This window comes from Bufo bufo, chromosome 3 (genome assembly GCF_905171765.1).
Source record: "Bufo bufo chromosome 3, aBufBuf1.1, whole genome shotgun sequence".
In the NCBI taxonomy this organism is placed as follows: domain Eukaryota; kingdom Metazoa; phylum Chordata; class Amphibia; order Anura; family Bufonidae; genus Bufo; species Bufo bufo.
Genome location: NC_053391.1, coordinates 43,134,496 through 43,141,579, shown reverse-complemented (window position 1 = coordinate 43,141,579; position 7,084 = coordinate 43,134,496).

The window sequence follows — 7,084 nt, the reverse complement described above, 5'->3', positions numbered from 1 at the left end:
ACCTTGTAACACTAACGAGTCACATGACACACGGGGAGGGAAATTCGCTAATTGGACATAATTTGGCCATTTTCACTTAGGGGTGTACTCACTTTTGTTATCAGCGGTTTAGTCATTTAATGGCTGTGTGCGGAGTTATTTGGAGGGCACGCTACAAGCTGTACACTGACTGCTTTACATGGTATCAAAGTGTCAGATCTTCAGTGTTGTCTCATGAGAAGATAGAATAAAATACTTACAAAAATGTGAGGGGTGGACTTACTTTTGTGAGATACTGTATATCTGCTGGTGTTCAGACCTCCACCGACCTCAGGGGTAACCCTGTATGAAAGCAGTAGTGAGCATGCGACTGCCGGAGATAGTTGAGCACTGTAATCAGTAGTCCCATAGACAGTGAATGGGGAGGTGGTCCCGTCTACACACTACCGCTCATTTCACATTGGGGACCCCTCCATTCTTTTGATCTGTAGGGAGCCCAGAAGAAAGAGGCCACCAGCCAGATATCTCTCCAGTCAGTGTAATTGTTCTGCTAGATTGTCCTTAGGCTGGCAGCTCGGGGGGTGTCCTTTCTGCTGCAGCTCTTTCCATGTAACTGTCACAGCTTCTAACAGAACATATGGCTGATGGCAGTTAAAGATTTAAACTGAGCGTGATCAATTAGTTCAGCAAACTGGACAGACAAAATAAGGAAGAGAACAAACAGCAGGTGGCGCTATACAGATACATTTTATTGACTAGCTCAGTGGCTATAGTACATTTTTAATTTCTTGCAATTACAAAAGTATTCATTTCTAGGTGATGGTTTAAAAAATGTATAATATTTTTCATGGCACAACCCCTTCAAGGGGTCCTGTGCCCCTGAAGGGGCCACTATGCCTTGATCAGGGTATGTAAATGCAGATAAACAGGACAGTTTCCCTTGGAGAAGAAAAGCCTAGCTGTAATGTGAACTTGACAAGACACACGTCCACTATGTAGCAGAGCGGCCATTGAGCTGAATGGCGCCGCAGCGCAATACACAAGTTGCCTAGCAACTACAGCCTTTCATACAAGGTTGTCGGGAAACACGTCCATAGCAACCAGCCTCAGGTTACTCATACCTTTAGCTCACGGTCAGTTTACATAAGTAGTCTGAGACCGGTTGCTATGGATGTGTTGCCTGACAACCTTAAAGGGCAGTCAACGGGCTAAGATTAGGCTTGGCAGGACGCTTGACAACTAATATATGACTGCCGTCAGCCATCAGAGGGTTGTCACCCAGCTTTCCTTGACTTCCGAGTCATTAATTTTCAGAGTTATATATCAGCATGGCAGATGGGCAGGAAAAATGAAATGACTTCCCATATGTGAATTGCTGTGGCAGCCATATTGGTTGTAACCCAGCTACAGATTAAAATAAAAATGTGTACAGATTGTGTTTTCCATCTTATTTTTATTTTAGAGGAGACCCAGTAATGTGTGGAAAAGTCCCCAAAACTTCATTATAGTCTCAATTTATCAAAAAGAAAGTAAAACTGGCTTAGTTGCCCCTAGCAACCAATCAGATTCCACCTTTCATTTTTCAGAGCTCCCTTGGAAAATGAAAGGCTGAATCTGATTGGTTGCTATGGACAACTAATCCAGTTTTCCTTTATACCAGTTTTGATAAATCTTTAGGGGTTGTGTACGATCAGAAATCCGCCCATATATTAGGCATATTTCTGGCACAGATTACAGCGCAAAGGTTACTTGCGCTGCAATCTACCACTTTTTCCCTGCTCACGCCAGGTCTAAAAGAGTGGGCGTTGAAAAATAAAAAAAGTTATGGCTCTGGGAAGGCAGGGAGTGAAAAACGGAAAATCGCCATGTCAGAAAAGGGTTAACTACGGTACCTACTTGAGGCAATGTGATAATGCTGCAGAAAGGGGTTAACCTTTATGTACAAGTATTAGAAAACCGTAGTGACTGACCGCAAGGTTTATCCGCGGTTCTGTGACGACACATTGTGATGGCAACACTAGTCGTCCAACCTCAGCTCTGCTACATCTGTATGTGATCGATCACCTGCAGTGCATGACGCTGTGTGCTGAGTGGGCCCTGGCTGCCGTCATGGTCACTGTCACTGCATGAGGTGCGTTACCCTTTGTGTTTGCATCATACAATAAGCTGACGTTAAAGAAGCAACCTGTAGCCTTGAACGCACTACAAAGCCCAGCAAGCCCTTAGCTAGTTATGCCATGCAGACACTGAATGGATATTGTATGGGGAAGGGGTGTAATGGATAGCATGCAATAACATGTTGCATTACATAATGGACGGGTCTACTATGTAAATCCAGTCACTGGTCATGGGGTGCTGTGACAAAATGGCACTGCAGTATGCTGCGCTCCCATCTTTTTTGGGATATGTGAGAATACCACTGCATTATACAAGTGATGTCTCATAGAGGGACTAAAAAATAGTTATAGATTAACCCCTTCCTGACTGCCCACTGACTAAATACGTTGTGCAGGACTAACCGGCTGAGCCGCTTCCTCTGTTAGTCCCGGTGGTCAAGTGACCGCCGGGTGTCTCAGGGCAGGAGCAGAACTGCACGGTCTATGGAGACCCTGATCAGCTCTGCCTGTGTGTAATGCCCCCACAGGGGTCTGTTTTCCCCTAGAACTGGGGCTCCTGGGGATGCCCAGTTACAGGGGAAACAGTGAAAAACAGTCTGTGTCTTCCAGAAGTCTTTTACTGACCTCCTGGGGGACATATTACTCGTTTTTGTTTTGTTTTCGCTTTAGAAAACGCACCCAATGATAAGACGTACCCCAGGTTTTAGAGGAGGAAAATAAGAAAAAAAATGTTTTCATCAGACCTCATATCAGATCCCTATAAATATCAGGACATCGGATCAGACCTCCATATCAGGACATCACATCAGACCCACATATCAGCCCTCCATGTCAGACCCTATCAGCCCTTTATTTCAGACCCCCATCAGACCTCAGAGCAGCCCTCAATGTAAGACCCCCATCAGACCTCAGATCAGCCCTCAATGTTAGACCCCCATCAGACTTTAGATAAGCCCTTTATTTCAGACCAGACCTAAAATCAGGCCTCATTGTCAGACCCCCCCCCCCCCCCCCCCCCATCAGACCTTATATCAGCCCTTTATTTCAGACCTCATATCAGCATTCAATGTGAGACCCCCATCAGACCTCAGATCAGCCCTCAATGTGAGACCCCCATCAGACCTCAGATAAGCCCTTTATTTCAACCCAGACCCCTATCAGACCTCAAATCAGCCCTCATTGTCAGACCCCCCCATCAGACCTTATATCAGCCCTTTATTTCAGACCTCAGCAGCCCTCAATGTGAGACCCCATCAGACCTCAGTTCAGCCCTCAATGTGAGACCCCCATCAGACCTCAGGTAAGCCCTTTATTTCAACCCAGACCCCTATCAGACCTCAAATCAGCCCTCATTGTCAGACCCCCCCATCAGACCTAAGATCAGCCCTCATGGTCAGACCCCCCCCCAATCAGAGTTCCATGCCAGAACCCCCATCAGACCTCACATCAGAATAAAATAAAAAACTTCTTGCCTCTCCTGCATTGCGGCTCCTCTCCATCTCCTGCAGCAGTCGTGCTCCCTTCTCCGGCCCACACTGCACTGTCGCCTGACTGAGTGCAGCGTCCGGTCATAGTGAGTGCACTACGTCCTGATGCTGTACGGGGTCAGGACAGTGCAGCTCTGGCCCCAGGAATGAAAACCGGGAGGGTGAGTATTACAAGCGCTAGCAGCTCTTCACATAAAGCATACTAGTGAGCGCTTCCATAATGGAAGCTCTCACTAGTATTCGCTTTACAAGACGGGATTTTGGGTATAGAGCTGAGGACATGGGTTTCTAGATGGCCGCTAGCACATCCGCAATACCCAGTCCCCATAGCTCTGTGTGCTTTTATTGTGTAAAAAAACCGATTTGATACATATGCAAATTACCCTGAGATGAGTCCTGTCCCTGACTCATCTCACGTACAGGACTCATCTCACGTACAGGACTCATCTCACGTACAGGACTCATCTCACGTACAGGACTCCTCTCACGTACAGGACTCCTCTCACGTACAGGACTCATCTCACGTACAGGACTCATCTCAGGTTAATTTGCATATGTATCAAATCGTTTTTTTTACACAATAAAAGCACACAGAGCTATGGGGACTGGATATTGCGGATGTGCTAGCGACCATCTAGCAACCCATGTCCTCAGCTCTATACCCAAAATCCCGGTGACAGGTTCCCTTTAAAGACCCAGCAGATGCCGGTAAGGGGTTAAAGCAAAGCGATTTAATAGTACGGCTCTGTGATCACTTCGGGGTGACAGCTGAATTATACAGCTCACTGCCGGGATCACAGTTAACTCCCATCCCAGAAGTTTAACCCCTTAGAGTCAATCTAAGTAGTTAGAGAGGGCTCTCTCATCCCATCGCCCCTCACCTTACTGATACAAAACACTACAGAAGTATTCCACCATATTATAGGATTTATTTTAAGACAGAAACAAGTGTTTTTGGTTTTATTTTTAAAGAAAGGAGCAATTGACAGATTTGTGATTCCGCTGGTTGCACCTTTAGTGTTGGGGAAAGGGGGTTTGTGTTCCCGTATTCCCAGGGCAGGTACTGATCAGCAGAACAGTCATCAGACTAACGGCACGATGACTGTCTGTGTGAGCTCTGCTTTCCTCCCACAGTTAGTATGTGTATCTGAGATAGAGAAATTAGATTGTGTGCTCCATCGGGGATTGCTATGTGTGATGGCCGCCTCTGCGCTGTGGAATACGTAGTTGTTATTAGCAATATTAATATTATCCAATGTAACTAACATGCTATACCGCGTATTACCACTAGAGGGGGCTGCATCACAAATAATACATCGTCTCATCGCAAAGTATTCTGGTAATGACAAACATTTGCAATGAGCTTTTCTCTCAGTGACTGAAAGCGCAGGGATAGTTGTGTGGCCGGGGCGACTCCCTGGGAAGTCAGAGGTTGCCATATACAGTGGATATAAAAAGTCGACACACCCCTGTTAAAATGTAAGGTTTCTGTGCTGTAAAAAAATGAGACAAAGATAAATCATTTCAGAACTTTTTCCACCTTTTAATGTGACTTATAAACTGTACAACGCAATTGAAAAACAAACTGAAAGTGGAGGGAAGAAAAAAAGAAATAAATAAAATAACGTGGTTGCATAAGTGTGCACACCTTCTTATAACTGGGGATGTAGTTGTGTTCAGAATTAAGCAATCACATTCACAATCCTGTTAAATAGGAGTCAGCATACACCGGCCATCATTTAAAGTGCCTCTGATTAACCCCAAATAAAGTTCAGCTGCTCTAGTTGGTCTTTCCTGAAATTTTCTTAGTCGCATCTCACAGCAGAAGCCATGGTCCACAGAGAGCTTCCAAAGCATCAGAGGGATCTCATTGGTAAAAGGTATCAGTCAGGAGAAGGGTACTAAAGAATTTCCAAGGCATTAGATATACCATAGAACACAGTGAAGACCGTCATCATCAAGTGGAGAAAATATGGCCCAACAGTGACATTACCAAGAACTGGACGTCCCTCCAAAATTGATGACAAGACAAGAAGAAAACTGGCCTGGGAGGCTACCAAGAGGCCTTCAGAAACATTAAAGGAGCTGCAGGAATATCTGGCAAGTACTGGCTGTGTGGTACATGTGACAACAATCTCCTGTATTCTTCATATGTCTGGGCTTTGGGGTAGAGTGGCAGGACGAAAGCCTTTTCTTACGAAGAAAAACATCCAAGCCAGGCTACATTTTGCAAAAACACATCTGAAGTCTCCTAAAAGCATGTGGGAAAAGGTGTTATGGTCTGATGAAACCATGGTTGAACTTTTTGGCCATAATTCCAAAAGATACATTGCCAGTCCCAAGCGGCGGACCCTCTAAAGCAGCAGACATCTTCTGCGCACTATCCGGATTACCAGCACCGCCAAGACAGCACCAGAGAGCGGCTCTAGTCTGATGAAGGCCTATGTGTATGGCCGAAACGTCAAGTGTAAAATTGCCGCATTTCCAATTTTAAAAAAAACTTTCTTTTTGCACCGCACATCGCTGGAGTTTTCTATTATTTGATTCAACTGGGTGGGAACCCGACATTCAGTAGCGGTAGAATCAAACAGAGTGCCACAACGTTATCTTTGATACACAGTCCCAAAAAAAAGTCGCCACCAAAAATATTTTGTTGGACCGCCTTTAGCTTTGATTACAGCACACATTCGCTGTGGCATTGTTTCAATAAGCTTCTGCAATGTCACAAGATTTATTTCCATCCAGTGTTGCATTCATTTTTCACCAAGATCTTGCATTGATGCAAAGCAAAGCCTTCTCCAGCACATACCAAAGTTTCTTAATGGGGTTAAGGTCTGGACTCTGTGGTGGCCAATACATGTGTGAAAATTATGTCTCATGATTCCTAAACCACTCTTTCACAATTTGAGCCCGATGAATCCTGGCATTGTCATCTTGGAATATGCCTGTGCCATCAGGGAAGAACAAATCCATTGATGGAATAACCTGGTCATTCAGTATGTTCAGGTGGTCGCTGACCTCATTCTTGGAGCACATACTGTTGGTGAACCTAGACCTGACCAACTGCAGCAACCCCAGATCATAGCACTGCCCCCACAGGCTGGTACAGTAGGCACTAGGCATGATGGGTGCATCACTTCATCTGCCTCTCTTCTTACCCTGATGTGCCCATCCCTCTGGAACAGGGTAAATCTTGACTCATCAGACCACATGACCTTCTTCCATTGCTCCAGAGTCCAATCTTTATGCTCCCTAGCAAATTGAAGCCTTTTTTTCTGGTTTGCCTCACTGATTAGTGGTTTTCTTACGGTTACACAGCTGTTTAGACCCAATCCCTTGAGTTCCCTTCGCATTGTGTGTGTGGAAATGCTCTTACTTTCACTATTAAACATAGCCCTGAGTTCTACTGTTGTTTTTCTTCGATTTGATTTCACCAAACGTTTAAGTGATCGCCGATCACGATCATTGAGGATTTTTTTCCTGCCACATTTCTTCCTCGAA